Consider the following 18,830-nt stretch of genomic DNA (forward strand, 5'->3'; position numbering starts at 1 on the left):
GATAACGGAGGGCAGTGCGTGATAGGACGCGATGAACCGCGTGGAAGTAGGTCATGAAAACAATCGTGCGTCTCAACATAGTCTGGCGGGGTGTCTAGCCAGATTTAAGACTGCAACGCAAATTTCTCATCGCGCAGAATGCTGCGCGCTGTGGCTGATGCCTTGTACACTGCACAGGAGTTCCTCCCACGAATTCTGAACTTTTCTGTGTACCGTCTGATTTATTCCTATACTCTCACAAACTTTTCCTTTATTCGCGTTTCATTAATTATTTTCTTCTGTACATTTTTTAAGCAGCATTCAGTAAACTATCTACTTCTGCATACGTAATCTGCATACTAAGCACACTTCATTAACTATCGTAGTGTAACCATCTATCAAGGCAGTTACATCATGTCTCCCAGCACTCAGTTTGCAGCTAATCATATATATCCACTACATGTGTATGACGTCACATATTTAGTGGGATTATGGAGAGTGTTATTCGTGTGGTTGTAAAGATTGAATTGTGTATTGAAATGGGTTTTCTTTCGTGTCTGTTTCATGTAGAGGGGTAACGCCGTAACGGTTTTAGGCGCTACAGTCTGGAAGCGCGCGACCGCTACGGTCGCAGGTTCGAATTCTTCTGCCTCAGGCATGGATGTGTGTGATGTCCTTAGGTTAGCTAGGTTTAAGTGGTTCTAAGTTCTAGGGGACTGATGACCTCAGACGTTAAGTCCCATAGTGCTCAGAGCCTTTTTTTTTTTTTTTTTTTTTTTTTTTTTTTTTTTTTGGAGTGCTGTAACACGACATTGACGGCATCTTCGGCGTTGCTGCCAAGCAGAAATTTGACCGATGTTATACATCACGCGAAGGGAACCGCGCGGAATAAGATTCTATCGGTGTGTGTTATCCTGATCTGATTTACATAAGAAATCAAGCGCTTGTCTGTAACAAACTTAAAAATGAGTGCTCAATTTTGTAAATAAAAAATGTTATGGTGACTAGCTGGTTCTCGCTTGGATTTCAAGCGACTGAAAACGCTGTTAATGTAAAGCATACTTTGCAATAAAATACATTGGCGGAAGTGGTAAATTATTTATCCATCAAGAATTTTTAAGTGAATGTCTGTGTGGGAGTAATAGATAGAATCTGAATCTGATTTCATCTTGAGAAATTGACTTTTTTATGATCAAGCCTGGTGAAAAATTTTTGACTTGTTAAAGCTGAAGTGGGTCGTCGATCGATACTTACAAGCAAGAGTACAGTTAATATCTCTATCATTAATTTGTAGGACGCCACGGAACTTTTATAGAACTGCTGATACGATAATGATTGTAAATTTTCTCTCTCTCTCTCTACTTCCGAGCCTGTGTTTTTGTAACTGTTTCACTGAAGTAATTCAAATTCGTTGTCGCGTTCCTCAAAGGAACTAAAGTCTTCGGTCCACTTGAATTACTGTACATACCTGATTGAAAGTTTTCGTCAACTGGATATTATGTACGACATTAACTGATGATGTGTGTTGAAATAATAACATGAAAAGGGGTGTGGCGCCGCAGTACCCACATCGGTGTCGTAGGAAGAGTTTAAATGGAGGGAGGGTGGAGGCCCGAGAGAGAGGGCCAGATGCCCACACTTAGATTGTGTGATAAAAAATAACCTCTCACGAATAAAACGTTAAACTGTATCATCCGTTGAGGCATTGTCTCCCAACGCCGTTAGCAGTGTGGCATGAAGGTTGAAAGGCCGCTGCAGAGGGCTAAAATTGGGCAGTCCAACAAGATGTGGACGACAGTAAAGTGGGAACCACAGCGATACTGAGGTGGGTTCTCGCGAAGGAGAAGGTGACCATGAGTTTGCCAAGTATGTCCGATGTGCAGCGGGCAAAGGACAACGGAGTCCCCGCCAGTGGCTCGTATGAATGGCCGCCACACATTCGTGTCTCCTTGATAGTACGGAGTTTATTTGGTGTGCTGAGAGGCCCGCCATTTAGTATCCCAGATCCCGAAAACTTTACGGCATGAGACCGATCGGAGATCAGTCTCCGGCGGGCGGATCTCCAGAATCGGTTTACCGGTAGCCTGTTTAGCCAGCGTGCCATCAAGTTCATTGCCCGGATTCCGACACGTCCTGGGGTCCAAATGAAAAACACTGAACGTTGTGTGTTTCCGAGGGCATAAAGAGACTTCTGGAAAGTCATTACCACATGATGGCGAGGGAAGCACTGGTCGAGAACCTGTAGGCTGCTTAAGGAGTCACTACAGATGACGAAGGAGTCACCTGCACACGAGCGGATATGCTGAAGAGAGCGATAGATGGCTACCAACTTTGCGGTGAAAATACTGCAGCCATCAGGCAAGGAGCGCTGTTCAGTATGTCCAATGTGAGCGTAAGCGAAGCCATTTCTTGTTCCACTCTCAAACAGAGCGAGATAAAAACTACTGTATATACGCTTCCGAACAAGCCCTAATTTCTCTCGTCTTCGTGATCCTCACGCGAAACATACGCAGGCAGCAGTAGAATCGTTCTGCAGTCACTCGCACATGCCGGTTCTCTAAATTTTCTCAGTAGTTTTTCGCGAAAAGAACATCGTATTCTCCCCAGGGTTTCTCATTTGAGTTTTTGGAGCATTTCCCAAATAGTTACATGTTGATTGAAGCAACCGGTAACAAATCTAGCAGCCGGCTTCTGAATTGCTTCGATGTTTTCCTTTACTCCGACCTGGTAAGGGTCCCAAAACTCGATCATTACTCAAGGAAGTGTCGCAGCAGTGTTCCGTACGCTATCTCCTTTATAGATGAACTACCCTTTCCTAAAATACTCACAATAAGCTCAAGTCGACCATTCGCCTTACCTACCGCCGTCCTTATGATCTCACTCCATTTCATATCGCTTTGCCATTCTTAACCCAACGTAAACTGGCACAACGGCTTGCATTTGTCGCCAAGCACCAGGGATGGACACTGGAAGTATGGCGTAACGCGATACGGTCGGGCGAATCACGATGTCAACTGCACCATGCCGACTGGTCGCACTGTGTGTGGCGCAGATCAAATGAATCGATGGATCCCGCCTGCCAAGGCTGCGGTCTCTCTTTTGTAGTCTGGGCTGCATTTTCCTGGTAGGGGATGGGTCCGTTAGGTGTTCTGTAAGGGACTTGAATAGTCTGCGGAATGTTTACCTGCTCGAGGATCACTCCACCCACTTTTCTCCTTCGAACACCCTGACGGTTGCGTGGTGTTTCAAGATGATAACAAGACTCACATCGCTCTCACGTCACCCGGCAATGGTTCCAAGAACAGGCAAGTGAGGTCCAAAGACTGAGACGGCTACCCCGGAGCCCAGTTTCGAACGCCATCGAGCGTACCTGGACGTCATGGAACGCAGGCTCAGTGCCATGGATTCTACATCCACGAACAGACCAGAAATGGCTGCCGCTCTGCAAACGATCTGGTGTCTGCTGCTTCCAGAGGAGTACCAGACTTGGAGACTCACTTCCACGTCGTCTCACTGCAATCTGCACGGGCAGAGGAGACACCAAGCGATATTAGGTGCCTATCCCATGACATTTTCTACGTCAGTGTAAGGTAACACTACTACGTGCTTTATTGCGGACTCATCTTTCATTAGCAGACATATACAGATATGAAAATACATCTTCCTTTCCCTAGCACGATTTAAAATGCCTGTTCAAGGAAGGAAAGCACGAAGAAGACATGGTCGTATGTCGACATACCTTCGTACTCTTACCGACTATCGGCAGGTAAGTGAACGACAAGAGTTGCAATTCGCTGTGACAGGTTGAACGGCCACCAAAGTGAATTGGCGTTTTTCGTGTTTAGAGTTGCTATCAGACCTCGTAGGGCTTATATGGAGCGTGAAAAGAGACAGACGTTGAGTGATCTTTGCGAAGAACACAGGGATGCCACATTTAGACTTGAGGCAGTATTATCAGCACCTGAAAGCCTTTGAAAGTGACCTCATTGTGGGTCTCTATGCGGCCGGCTGGTCGAATCAGACAATATCCACATTTGTGGAGCACCGGATGTGACAGTGGCCCGATGGTGGATTGCATGGGAACGTGAGGGCATGCATACTCGTCAATCAGGTTCTCTCCGACCATCGCAAGGCCGGACTGCCATATTTTGCACCAGGCACATCGTAATCTCTCCACATCTGTGCCTGCCATCCGAGAACAAGTAATGGACACGCATCAGCTTTTTGTGTCTTCCCGCACCAATGGTCGGAGCTAGCAGCAGCCTGACTAGGGAATTACTGTCCCATGAATGTGCTGCCGTTAACACCACGAACGAACGTCTGCAGCTGAAGACGTTCCGTAACATGAAGCATGAACTACTGATGAATGGTGTGGCACATCGTCCAGCTATGAACTGCGATTGTGCACTGCCTTAGATGACCCTCGTCGCCGAGTAAGACACGATCTGGGGAGACGTCCCTTTCTTCCAATGTTTTGGAGAGGCACAGCATCGTGTTACCATTTCTCAACAAGAAAATGGTCCTCTACAGGTGGCACTTGTCTCTAAGAGCCTCTGGTCGGCCAGTTTCTGGCTTCTGTCCCTTATATAACGTTTTAGAGACCAGCTCGGACGTCAACGCTGTCCCAGTGCAAATATCCTGGATATAAAGGACTGGTGGCAATAGTTGCGCACCAGTTTGCCTCAAGAGATGATACCGCGGCTTTACGACATCCTTCCAAACCGAATCACAGCATGCATCCAGGACAGAGGGTATGCACCGTCATAATGATGAATGGGCTCATATTACGAAGTTATCTGTCAATTTGACTCAATTTTGTAATCATTGAGATAACGTCACATACTCTTCCGACCCATGAGGCTTGATCTTTTTTCCTTCTTTCCTTTTGCGTTCTTCTCTTTTTTGGGGGGGTATAATGTCGAGGCAGTTACGATGGGCCAACCAAAGCATATCCAGAATGTGTAAGTAAATCGAGGTGTTATAGCAGAGGATGTGGACGTACGAAGTAGTTTTTGACATTTATAGCTATCGAACTATGACGATGACTTTCTCTTCTTTTAATGGAATTGTATACGTTTACTGTGACAATGAAAAGAGTCTTCGAAGAGGCCTTTAACTACATAGCATGTATGGAAGCTGATCAAACAGTGACACGATAACAGCACAGCAAACAACAAATAAATACAATTATATTTTTGTGATTTATCACAAACTCAGAACTGTAAATAGTAAGATAACTTAATTGTGCTGTCACAAAATACTGCAAGTCTCATAACAAAACATGTATAGTTACACAAGTTTCTTCTGTTTTGCATACCACTGATATTGTCTAATATGAACAGATGAAACATGTTAGGTTAGAAACAAAATAAACATTCAGTTGCAAAAGACGAACAATATTTTTTTTCTTTTCTATATGATAAACATAATTAAAAGCGAAGGCGTTCAAAGAAGCATTCCTCTCTACAACTCCTCTCGCTAGCCACACCCACTTCATTCACATCCTGCACCTCCGTATTTTAATATAATCCAAGCTAATGTCTGCATCATTTAATTACTGCGCTCCTTACTTCTAAACTGGAAGAAAGTGGAAGACTTCAGGTTGACAGTGTTCTGTGCCCAACCATTGCCACTAATAGTAATAATAATACTGCGTGGACCACTACTACCGACAGAAAGTATTTTCATGATCTACTTAAACACAGGTGCTGCCACACAGTTTTACTGTCACTGATGTGCGGTACAAAGTGCGAAGCATGTGTGTAACGGGAGAAATGTGTGAGGAAGATGTTGCTCATACATTCACTTCACAAGCCGTAATATCCGCTGTATTGTGACATGCCTTAATGCTAGTATTTGAAAATCTGTAGTGAGTTGTAAATTTTGTAATCACTATTACAGTCTTACGAAACAATGATAATAGTAATCATCTTTCAAGAATAATTTAGTGGCCGAAACATTATCAAACCCTTTTGTTTTTACTCCTCAGCAAATTTCATTTTAGCCCTCAGGGGGTAATCCGCTGGTTGGGAACCAACGCCTTACAGAATTACACTGCAAAAAAATGGTTCAAATGGCTCTGAGCACTATGGGACTCAACATCTTAGGTCATAAGTTCCCTAGAACGTAGAACTACTTAAACCTAACTAACCTAAGGACATCACACACATCCATGCCCGAGGCAGGATTCGAACCTGCGACCGTAGCAGCCTCGCGGTTCCGGACTGCAGCGCCAGAACCGCACGGCCACCGCGGCCGGCAATTACACTGCACATATCTCGGAGAAATATACAGGGCGTTTCAAAAAGAAAGAGCAGATTTCAAACATTTATTTCTCAAAAACTACAAATGATAGAAACACAATTCCAACGGTCCTTCACTCAATATGAGTACCAAATGTTACACAACAAATATCAAAACTGTACCTCAATATGAGCACCATTTGTTACACGACAAATATCAAACCGGTATCTCATTTCTTGCCACACACGACGCAACTGGTCTTTAGTTACCGAATTCACGGCCGCAACAATTCGATGTCGTACCTCTTGAAGAGTAGCGGGCATAGGTGGGACATAAACACAGTCCTTTATGTACCCCCACAAATAAAAATCGCAGGGAGTAAGGTCTGGTGACCTGGGAGGCCACAGACGATGACATTGATCTTGTGCTCCTGCTCTTCCAATCCACCGTCCTGGAATGGTGTTATTTAGGTACCGTCGTACAGGTTCAGAGAAGTGTGGTGGGGCGCCATCTTGCATGAAGATGAAGTGATTTGAATCTTCCTGAAGTTGAGGAAATAGCCAGTTTTCTAACATGTCCAGGTAAATGGTTCCTGTGATAGTTTTCTCCATGAAAAAGAAATGTCCATAAACTTTGTTTACCGAAATTGCACAAAAGACGTTAACCTTTGGTGAGTCTCTTTCATGTTGAATAACGTCCCTCGGAGTTTCACTCGCCCAAATTCGTACGTTATGCCGATTAACTTTACCAGAAATGTGAAACGTTGATTCATCTGAAAAAATTAATCGTTCGGCAAAATTGTCCTCTTCCATGTTCTGTAGAATTGCAGTTGAAAATTCGAACCTTTTGTTGTGGTCGTCAGGACGCAATGCTTGCAATAACTGCAGTTTGTACGGCTTCATGTGCAGACGCTTACTCAGAACGCGCCATACCGTTGTTTTAGACATGTTTAGTTCGTGACTTGCCCGTGTCGTGGATTTTCTAGGGCTCCTTTCGTAAGCTGCACGGACACGCTCGACATTTTCATCCGATGTGCGTGGACGACCCGTGCTTTTTCGCTTGCAGATGCAACCATCTTCTACGAATCTGTGATGCCACTCATAAATTTGCTTATGACGAGGCGGCTGTTTGTTGAATTGACGGCGGAATGCACGTTGCACACCAACAATGGACTCTAACTTTGCAAATTGCAGCACACAAAATGATCGTTCCTGTGGTGTCGTCGCCATTTTCCTACAAACAAACGCCAGCGCCACTGCGGATTTGCATGGAACTTCTGCGCGGACCATTGAAAAACTTTGAACCTTTCTCTGACAAGAAACGTTTGAATTGTGTTTCTATCATTTGTAGTTTTTGAGAAATAAATGTTTGAAATCTGCTCTTTCTTTTTGAAACGCCCTGTATACTTATATGGATATGGTGTCTGTTCTTAAGGATATGTCCGAAAGAACAGACACCATTGATGACCTGCAGCCGTCTAGAACGAAATTACACTCCTGGAAATGGAAAAAAGAACACATTGACACCGGTGTGTCAGACCCACCATACTTGCTCCGGACACTGCGAGAGGGCTGTACAAGCAATGATCACACGCACGGCACAGCGGACACACCTGGAACCGCGGTGTTGGCCGTCGAATGGCGCTAGCTGCGCAGCATTTGTGCACCGCCGCCGTCAGTGTCAGCCAGTTTGCCGTGGCATACGGAGCTCCATCGCAGTCTTTCACACAGATAGCATGCCGCGACAGCGTGGACGTGAACCGTATGTGCAGTTGACGGACTTTGAGCGAGGGCGTATAGTGGGCATGCGGGAGGCCGGGTGGACGTACCGCCGAATTGCTCAACACGTGGGGCGTGAGGTCTCCACAGTACATCGATGTTGTCGCCAGTGGTCGGCGGAAGGTGCACGTGCCCGTCGACCTGGGACCGGACCGCAGCGACGCACGGATGCACGCCAAGACCGTAGGATCCTACGCAGTGCCGTAGGGGACCGCACCGCCACTTCCCAGCAAATTAGGGACACTGTTGCTCCTGGGGTATCGGCGAGGACCATTCGCAACCGTCTCCATGAAGCTGGGCTACGGTCCCGCACACCGTTAGGCCGTCTTCCGCTCACGCCCCAACATCGTGCAGCCCGCCTCCAGTGGTGTCGCGACAGGCGTGAATGGAGGGACGAATGGAGACGTGTCGTCTTCAGCGATGAGAGTCGCTTCTGCCTTGGTGCCAATGATGGTCGTATGCGTGTTTGGCGCCGTGCAGGTGAGCGCCACAATCACGACTGCATACGACCGAGGCACACAGGGCCAACACCCGGCATCATGGTGTGAGGAGCGATCTCCTACACTGGCCGTACACCACTGGTGATCGTCGAGGGGACACTGAATAGTGCACGGTACATCCAAACCGTCATCGAATCCATCGTTCTACCATTCCTAGACCGGCAAGGGAACTTGCTGTTCCAACAGGACAATGCACGTCCGCATGTATCCCGTGCCACCCAACGTGCTCTAGAAGGTGTAAGTCAACTACCCTGGCCAGCAAGATCTCCGGATCTGTCCCCCATTGAGCATGTTTGGGACTGGATGAAGCGTCGTCTCACGCGGTCTGCACGTCCAGCACGAACGCTGGTCCAACTGCGGCGCCAGGTGGAAATGGCATGGCAAGCCGTTCCACAGGACTACATCCAGCATCTCTACGATCGTCTCCATGGGAGAATAGCAGCCTGCATTGCTGCGAAAGGTGGATATACACTGTACTAGTGCCGACATTGTGCATGCTCTGTTGCCTGTGTCAATGTGCCTGTGGTTCTGTCAGTGTGATCATGTGATGTATCTGACCCCAGGAATGTGTCAATAAAGTTTCCCCTTCCTGGGACAATGAATTCACGGTGTTCTTATTTCAATTTCCAGGAGTGTAGATTTATATATTAATAACTTCAGCTGCTAACGGGCGTTCATATATATCAACGGGGATAGGTGAAAAGTGAAAATGTGTGCCCTGACCGGGACTCGAACCCGGGATCTCCTGCTTACATAGCAGACGCTCTATCCATCTGAGCCATCTAGGGCACAGAGGATAGTGCGACTGCAGGGACTATCTCGAGCACACCTCCCGCGAGACCCACATTCTCACCTTACACGGCCACACACTAAATTCGTAGTGTCCCTACCCAACACACTCATTACTCATGGAAGACATTCTTACCAAGTCCTGTAAGAGTTCGGGCAATATGTGTGCATCCGCACAGAAGAGGAAGGTCATGGCCGGTATTGCCAGAACTATGTACGTATATGGACATGGTGTCTGTTCTTTCGGACATGTGCCCTCGGTGGCTCAGATGGACAGAGCGTCTGCCATGAAAGCAGGAGATCCCGGGCTCGAGTCCCGCTCGGGGCACACATTTTCACCTGTCCCCGTTGATATATATCGACGCCCATCAGCAGCCGAAGGTATTAATATATAATTCTAATTATTTCGGAGAAAGGTCAACGGCCTTGTCGCAGTGGTAACACCCGTTCACGTCAGATCACCGAAGTTAAGCGCTGTTGGGCTCGGCTAGCACCGTCCAGGTCTGTGGTGCGTTATTGGCAAACGGTGTGCACTCAGCCCTTGTCAGGACAATTCAGGAGCTACTTGACTAAGATGCAGCGGCTCATGTCACGAAAAGAGGCAACGGTCGGGAGAAAGGTGTGCTGACGACATGCCCCTCCATATCCGCATCCAGTGACGGCTACCTTCTGAGGATGACACGGCGGTCGGTCGGTACTGTTGATCCTTCCGAGGTCTGTTCGGAGGGAGAGAGGACAGAGTTTATTTAGGAAATAGCCATGGTCCAATGACGAAAGAACGATAAAAAAATGAGCTTGACGGGATTAACAAAAGCGCACTGTTCAACGGTGAGATGACGCACCAGTTTGCACCGCTTGCGGCGTGTCACTTTCCAGTTGATATATTTCAACCCATCATGTTTCGTACTCCTACTGTACACCTCCACCACTTCTCCTCCTCTTCAATAAAATTCTCCTCGCAAAAAATCTGGCTACCACTGAGTCGGAAACAACTGCTCCACAGTGCGTTAGCGATCTCGCGTCCTATCTCTGCACTGAGACAATATTCCAGCAGCAACAGCAGGCACGTCAACAATAACAACAACAAACAGTGGAACAATGCGGTGTGTTGACCCAGTGACCTGTCCTCGCCGGAATATAAATATATACATACATATATGCCGGCGGCTCACAGCGTTCCTGAGATAAGCGCGCCCCCTTTTCCGGGAAGAGGGGCAGAGTTCGGCGGGCGATTGATAGCGCGTTTCGTGGAAGCGACGGCAGCTAATGCCGCGTTATCAGGCGGAAACGTAGCCCTGGCCTGTGGCAGTGTGGCAGGGGGCGAGCGGCGGCAGTGCACGGCGGCGCCAGGTCGTACGTCGTCGTGTATTACAGGGGGTAACGCCCCGGGCCAGCCGCCGCCGCCTGTTGGCGGAACCGCTCGCTTCACGGCTCTCGCCGGCTCAGGTGACGTCTGGAGCAGGGCTGTCCACGACCTGTCTCCTCCCAAGTCTCGCTGGGCTGGGGCCTGTCAAACTGTTAGGCTGGTCGTCCAGGGGGAGCGACTAAGGGCCACTAAGGGAACAGACGAACAGCGCCCATAACAAGCGACTAATCGACGTGGCTATTGGCGACAATGGGAAATTAGCGATCGATCCGCAAGGAATGGTATCAGTGAATGTGATCCAGTGGTTCCCAACCTTTCTGAGACAATTATCCCCCCTCCCCCTCCCGAGTGAAAATTGATTTAGCTTGCCACTCCTCCCTCTTCGCCAAGATTAATATTGGCACATTGGCGCGTAACTAAATTTAGGAATGAAAAAGAATTTCTTTTGAACACATTCACCTTTAAAATTATGTGCAGTCTCACTGATGTGGGCACCTGTCAAAAGCCGGAATAACCACCTTTCGCAGCACGGACGCGCAAGAGAGGTGTCACTGAGGTTCTGGAAGGTACCGACAGGGATGCGGAGCTGGGCAGACTCCAGTGCCGTCGCCAGCTATGCTATCTTTCTCGGTTGACAATACACGGTGCGAATAGCCCGGTCGAGGTTCAGCTATGCTATCTTTCTCGGTTGACAATACACGGTGCGAACAGCCTGGTCGAGGTGGTCCCACATGTTCTCGACTGGGTTTCAATCCAGGGGCTTTGTTGACCAGCCGAGTACGATAAATTTATCCTGCTGCTCTTCGAACCACGCACGTACACTGTGAGTTGTTTGACACGTATTTTCCTGCTGGTAGATTCCCATTGTGCTGAGAAAAATTAAACTGCGTGTAGGAGTGGACATGGTCCCCACCGATAGACGCATACTTGTGTTGATCCACTGTGCCTTCTAGAATGACGAGATCACCCAGCGAATGCCACGAGAACATTCCCCAGACCCTAATGTTCCCTCCTCTGGCCTGCACCCTTCCGACAGTTGTCGCAGGTTGTTTGCCCTCAGATATTTCACGCCCTACACGCCAGAGGCCATCCGTCATCTGAAAACGCCACCTGTCGCCACTCGGTGGACAGTCAGTTACGGTATTCCCGTGCAAATTCCTGCCGTTGTCGCCAATGAACCAGGCGTCTGCTGCAGAGGCCGATATGCAGCAACGTTCGCTGAAGAGTAATTCAGCTGACGCTGTTCCTAGCCCCGTAGTTCATCTGGGCGACTTGCTGCTTAACAGCTGCATATCTTTTGGCCCGTAAACATCTCCACAGCCGTCGTTAACCTCTCATTTACAGCCCGTGGTGCACCACATATGCCTCGGCGCCAGTTCTGGATTGCAATTGGCGACACTTTTCCATCACGGTATACTTTAACCACTGCAGCACGCGAACAGCTTACAAGCTTAGCCACTTCTGAAGTGCTTCCACCCTTGACCCGAATGCCAATGATCATGTCATTTTGGAAGTCAGATAAATCGACCTGTTTTCGCAGTACGACAACGACTGCACTGTTTTACGAGTCCCCTAGACACGTTTTATACAGCCTCCAGTTCTAGTGCTGCCCCTGCCGTCTACGCGACTCCGACGCGGGTATATAAGCACCGACATGTAGGCAACGGATTAGTGTCGCATTCATGATATCCGTCGTGAGTGCGATAAATGAACTGTTAACTATGGCGACGTTGTTACCTAATGCGTCCCAACATGGCCAATTTTCTTGAATGCCGAAAAATAGAGCCGGCCAGTGTGGCCACGTGGTTAAAGGTGCTTCAGTCTGGAACTGCCTCGGGCATGGATGTGTGTGATGTCCTTCGGGTAGTTAAGTTTAAGTAGTTCTAAGTTCTAGGGGACTGGTGACCTCAGATGTTAAGTCCCATAGTGCTCAGAGCCATTTGAACCATTTGACCCGAAAAATAGACACCGGTAGATATCCATCGGAGACTGAAGAACATGTATGAGGCAGCATGTCTTTCGAAAGCCACCGCTGCGGAATGGTGCGCCTAGTTCTGTGCTTGTCGTGATTCGACACAAGACGCCAGTCGATCCGGAAGGTTGGCCTCATTCATTACGGACAACAAAAAGCGGGCGGTTGATGATGCGATTACGGCAGGGGTGCATAATCATTCGTGCTTTAGCAAAAGATGTCGGAATCACTTTCGGTAGGGTGCAACATATTATCCGGCATGAGTGAGGTTATTGTTACGTCTACAGCCAATGGATACCCTGTGAGTTGAATGCCGAACAAAAAGCAAACCGGATTGCTGTTTTACCTGAAGATCTGATTCGTTTCGGTGTTGAAAACAACACGCTTCTTGAGCCATGTGCTGGAGAGGTGACCTTCCCCCTGTTCTTTGATTATTTACCAGGGCCCACTGCTTATTGATTTCAAGGAATCTAATGTCTATATCCCCGGGTAACGGTACTGCGCAACGCTGAGTAAATTATGACAAGCAAATCAGGCAAAACGTCCAGGAACGTTCTGCTTTATTACAACGCACGTCCCCTTATTGCGGCAACTCAAGTGTGAGACACTCGAACACGTGTCTTGTAGTTCTGATCTCTCCCCATGCTTTTATCACGCCTTCGGTCCCTTAAAAAAGGCCTTGAAGAGTCGACGATTATTGTCGGACGAGGGTGTGCAGTAGGCAGTTATGGTCTACCTCACGCAGGACACTGTGCTTTACCAAACGGTTATCTTCACCCTGGTGCGTTGGTGAGATAAGTGTCTCAAGGCTCACGGCGATTCTGCCTGTTTGACATACCGATCCTGGACTGTGCGGCCTTCAAACGGTAACATTGTAATCACCCATTAGGAACCAAAATTGGTATTGCTTACTACTAAGAAGTTTCTTTTATAGACCGAGCGAGGTGACGCAGTGGTTAGACACTGGACTCGCATTCGGGAGGACGACGATTCAATCCCGCGTCCGGCCATCCTGATTTAGGTTTTCCGTGATTTCCCTAAATCGCTCCTGGCAAATGCCGGGATGCTTCCTTTGAAAAGGCACGGCCGACTTCCGTCCCCATCCTTCCCTAATCCGATGAGACGGATGACCTCGCTGTCTGGTCTCCTTCCCCAAAACAACCCAACCCAACTCTTTTATAGAACGATGGAGAAGTTCTCAGTGCATCGCGACTGCTACCTACCACTCCTCACGAAAGAAAGCTGACTGTGCATACTGTGGGTAGACACTTACTACAAAACACGCTTCCTCAGCACCACACCTCTCCCTAGTGACGCTTGCCTCGCCATACCCTGCGCCTCCACTTAAAACCAACCAAGTTAAAATGTGTGCACTACACTTGCACTGTTTGCAAATCACTTTATTGCTGGGCTCCTTACTTCTGAAATGTAATAAACTGGAAGACTTCAGGTTGCCAATGCTTTGTGTCTGACCACGGCCATTAATAATAATCTACTTCTTTTTCTTACCCCTTTGTATCGCATCGGTGCAGGGGCGACATGGTTAATTTAATGGGTTTCCGAATACCCTTCCTGTTGCCAAGCCATTACCCCCTGGGGATGGAACAGGTGAAATCAACTGTCTGCGTATAGTGTTATTCACATGAAAGTGATCGAAAGTTTTCTAAATGTGTGCGAATGGTGTAACTGAGGTGGAAAGTGGGTACTAGGCAGTTAGCCACCTAGTAATATATGGGAACCCGCCCAAAAGCCACATTCAAGCTGGCCAACACGCCGATCCTCGTCGTTAATCCGGCTGGATGATTCCATCTAGGGCCGGCGCACCTCACCATACCAGAAGTAGCTCTTTAACACGCACGGCTATACGTTCGGATACTGCCCATAATAATAATAACAACAACAACAATAATAATAATAATAATAATAATAATAATAATAATAATGTGCATGCCTCACAGCAGTGTAGTACGCATTACAAAGTTACTTTTGTGCTGTGACTTACTTCGTTTATTGTTTCCAAGTGAATAATAAAGCAATTTCTGGACTACCTACAACTCGGAGAAGTCATTTTCATGACACATTTAAGCATATGTGATATACAGGGTGTTACAAAAAGGTTCGGCCAAACTATCAGGAAACATTCCTCACACACAAATAAAGAAAAGATGTTATGTGGACATGTGTCCGGAAACACTTAATTTCCATGTTAGAGCTCATTTTAGTTTCGTCAGTATGTACTGTACTTCCTCGATTCACCGCCATGATTTTCTGTGCTGCTAGAACATGTGCCTTTACAAGTACGACACAACATGTGGTTCATGCACGATGGAGCTCCTGCACATTTCAGTCGAAATGTTCGTACGCTTCTCAACAACAGATTCGGTGACCGATGGATTGGTAGAGGCGGACCAATTCCATGGCCTCCACGCTCTCCTGACCTCAACCCTCTTGACTTTCATATATGGGGGCATTTGAAAGCTCTTGTCTACGCAACCCCGGTACCAAATATAGAGACTCTTCGTGCTCGTATTGTGGACGGCTGTGATACAACACGCCATTCACCAGGGCTGCATCAGCGCATCAGGGATTCCGTGCGACGGAGGGTGGATGCATGTATCCTCGCTAACGGAGGACATTTTGAATATTTCCTGTAACAAAGTGTTTGAAGTCACGCTGGTACGTTCTGTTGCTGTGTGTTTCCGTTCCATGATTAATGTGATTTGAAGAGAAGTAATAAAATGAGCTCTAACATGGAAAGTAAGCGTTTCCGGACACATGTCCACATAACATATTTTCTTTCTTTGTGTGTGAGGAATGTTTCCTGAAAGTTTGGCCGTACCTTCTTGTATCACCCTGTATATGCCTCAGTCTGATTGATTTATTCATTGATTGATTGAGGGAGTTATGGGACTAAACGGCAGGGTCAACAGTTCCGCAAACCAGAGGTACACACGGAAGAGAGAGTCCGCTAAAAGTGCAAGAGGAATCAAACTACAAAAATGAGGAAGTTAAAACACACGCAGGAAAGGTATAGAACAGTAGCCCAAATTTAAAAATTGGGAAAACACAGAGATAGAAGAGCGGTCTTTGCAAGAGGGGGGTGATCATGGGTCCCAGACCGAGAAAACATGTAAGAGGCCTAAACCATAAATCACGCAGCCCCTGGTCCACGAGTAAAGCAGAATTTTATTTCTGACAACTTAAACAGCTTTCATGGAGTAAACTGAGGACCCGTTAACCTATCCGTGAATCGTCTGCTAATATTAAATTTAAGGAATCTGAAAGACTATACTTACTACGACGGGCCAAAAGAAGGGGACATTCCACTAATATATGGAATACCGTCAGTCTGACTCCACAACCACATTGTGGGGGCAGTTTGTTACGCAAGAGGAAACAATGAGTCAGCCTGGTACGAACAAAGCGTAGACGGCAAACCGCAGTAGACTCCCTGATTGTGCGGAGTAGCCCAGGGTGACGAGAGTAGCGTCGGCCGATAGACTGCAGGCTGCTCATTGAAACAGTAAATATTAAAACACTGTTGAGGGTATTTGAGAAACATAGTGGAGGCCCCAGTTGATGGCTAGTAGCTCTGTTGTGAACACACTACATGATCGCGGCAATAAATGGTGTTCTAAGCCAGTAGGAGGCGAGAAAGCGTATCCCGCCTTATCTATCGTCTCAGAACCATCAGTGTAGAAAATGGTGGCACTCTGGAACTCTACAAGGAGGGAACGCACAAGACGCCAGAAAACCACAGGGGCGACAGAGACCTTAAGACCCTGAAACAGGTCAGTCCTAAGCCGTGATCTAGGCACCACCTAAGGGAGGGTGTGGGAAGAAATACACGGGGCGCATTCCAGTGAGTGGAGATGGAGATCATGACAGAGGGAAGTGAGACACATCCCAACTAGCAATCCCACCTGTGGGCGGTTATCAGGTGTCCGCCCCGACAGATGAATGGTCAGCGCGATGGAATGCTATACCAAGGGGCCTGGGTTCGATTCCTGGCTGGGCCGGAGATTTTCTCCACTCAGGGACTGGGTGTTGTGTTGTCTCCATCATCATCATCATCTCATCCCCATCGACACACAAGTCGCCGAAGTGGCGACTTGTACCAGGCGACCAGCCTACCCGACGAGAGGCCCTAGCCACACGAAATTTTATTTCCCTAGTTTGCAAAGAGATCAGGGTACATGGGATGGTCAGGGCGATTGCCTAAGAAACCAGGAGTTGGATCCGTCGTATTTGTAGATGGGGAATCCCCACTTCCGCGCAGAGGCTATCAATGGGACTAGTACGAAAGGCACCAATAGCCAGATGCACAATGGTGAACAGGGTCAAGTATCTTCAGAGTGGAAGGAGCCACTGAGTCATAAACCATAATCTAGTCCGGACAAGATCAGAACACGGTAAAGATGGAGAAGAGCAGCATGGTTTGCATTTGTGTGGGCCAGGAGGCGGAGAGCATTAAGCTTCTGCATGCAGGTAGCCTTCAGGTGGCAAATATGTGGCAGCCACGTCAGCTTTTTATCAAATATAAGACCCAAGAAACGGGATTGTACTACAACAACGAGAAGATGGTAGCCTAAATAATGTTCTGGATCGTGGTGTACTGTGCGTCGACGACAAAAATGCATAACCCAAGTTTTGGAGAGAGAAAACTAGAAGACATGAGAGACGGCCCATGCAGAGGCCCATCGGATGGCGCCTTGGAGCTGGCACCCTGCAGATGTTCTTTGGTGTGACGTCATAAACGAGTGACTGCGTGTGAGATCGCTCTCTAAGTTTTCATATATTTTTACGTTTCAGATACATATTTTAACGGTTTTTGTGATAATTTTTACTATATAAGTGACTTATTAGTGGTTTCTTCATTCACCTCTGCCTTTCTTGTGTTGTGACGTGATATTTGTGTTTCTTATCGAGCAACGTAACCTCTTAGCTGTGTTTACATTCCGCGCTGACCAGTTGCAGCTGTAGCGGCGCATCGAAAGCTAAGTACTGATTAATTGTTTGTGTATAGTGGTTTATTTAGGAACTCTAGTAGTCTTCAGCCGGCGTTTTTTGTGTTTTCTGGTGAAATAATTTCAGAAGAACCTTTTGGGAACTCTTTTCAGCTTCGTTACTGTGTCATCAGACGTTTGATTCTCTTTCTGTATTAGTCTTTTGTTATATTCACCTTTGTTGTTTATTAATACTGTTGATAATAGTACTTACTTCGCTTGTAGAGTAAGTTTGTGATTATTGTAGTCAGGTTTTAACATCTTCTTATTGTAGTAGCGGAACTTAAAATAAGCAAAATTTTACCATGAGTGAGAAGTGTGGGCTTTGCCGTAGGTTCGTGAGTAGTGGATTGCGGTGTGAGCCCTGTTCGAAGTATTTTCACTGGGGGGAATGCAGTGGGGAAGCCAGTGGGCATTTTGGTGAGATCCTCTCCTGGAACTGTAGGTTATGTAGCAAGAGTAAGTTGATAGAGGAGCAGGAGCGTAAGATCTGTGCCCTTCCGGTGCAGTTGAAAAACGCACAGGAGGAGCTAGATAGGATGAGGAGGGAGAAGGGGGTTGGGGAATGGGAGCTGGCTGTTGGCAAGAGATCTGCTAGGAGAAGAAGATTTTCAGATAGTTTTACTATTGGTGTTTACAATAGATATGACCAACTATCAGAGTCTAGTGGAGAGGAATCTCTAGTACCTGTAGATGTAGGAAGTATGCAGCAGACCTCAGTAGTTACGGTGGCTAGGACAGTTGCAAAGTCGAAGAGGAAGAAGAAGGTTCTGCTGTTAGGTAGTTCCAATGGCAGAGGTGTAGGCCAGCAGTTGCAGGAAGTGCTGGGGAGTGAGTACCAGGTCACCAGCATTGTGAAGCCTAATGCAGGGTTGGCTCAGGTGACTGTTAACATAGGGGGGTTATGTAGGGATTTTACTAAAGAGGATCAGGTAGTGATTGTGGGTGGGGCTGGTAGTAGTATTGGTAGGGATGGGGAGTATAACATAGATGTCGACCTGGAAAAGATAGCCACTCAGACTGGCAACACGAATGTGCATCTCGTGGAACTGTTTCAGCGTCACGATCTGCCTCATCTTAATACAGCCGTCAGGCGTAATAACATGAGACTTGGGGGTGCGCTGATGACAGAAAGCATGGGTCACATTTCAGTGGTGTCGGTGGAGTCTATCAGCAGGACGGGTTTCACTAGACATG

The 18,830-nt window shown here is 47.3% G+C and overlaps 1 protein-coding gene and 1 non-coding gene across 2 annotated transcripts in view; both read right to left on the reverse strand.

Annotated features, from left to right (window-relative positions):
* The window catches only part of LOC126474571 (tRNA dimethylallyltransferase-like), a 627,506-nt gene that overhangs the window by 262,976 nt on the left and 345,700 nt on the right, over positions 1 to 18,830 (reverse strand). The window lies entirely within an intron of this gene.
* Trnat-ugu (transfer RNA threonine (anticodon UGU)) lies at positions 9,215 to 9,289 on the reverse strand. The gene has a single exon. It is a non-coding gene; the product is annotated as a tRNA-Thr (tRNA).

This window comes from Schistocerca serialis, chromosome 4, assembly GCF_023864345.2.
Source record: "Schistocerca serialis cubense isolate TAMUIC-IGC-003099 chromosome 4, iqSchSeri2.2, whole genome shotgun sequence".
NCBI lineage: Eukaryota > Metazoa > Arthropoda > Insecta > Orthoptera > Acrididae > Schistocerca > Schistocerca serialis.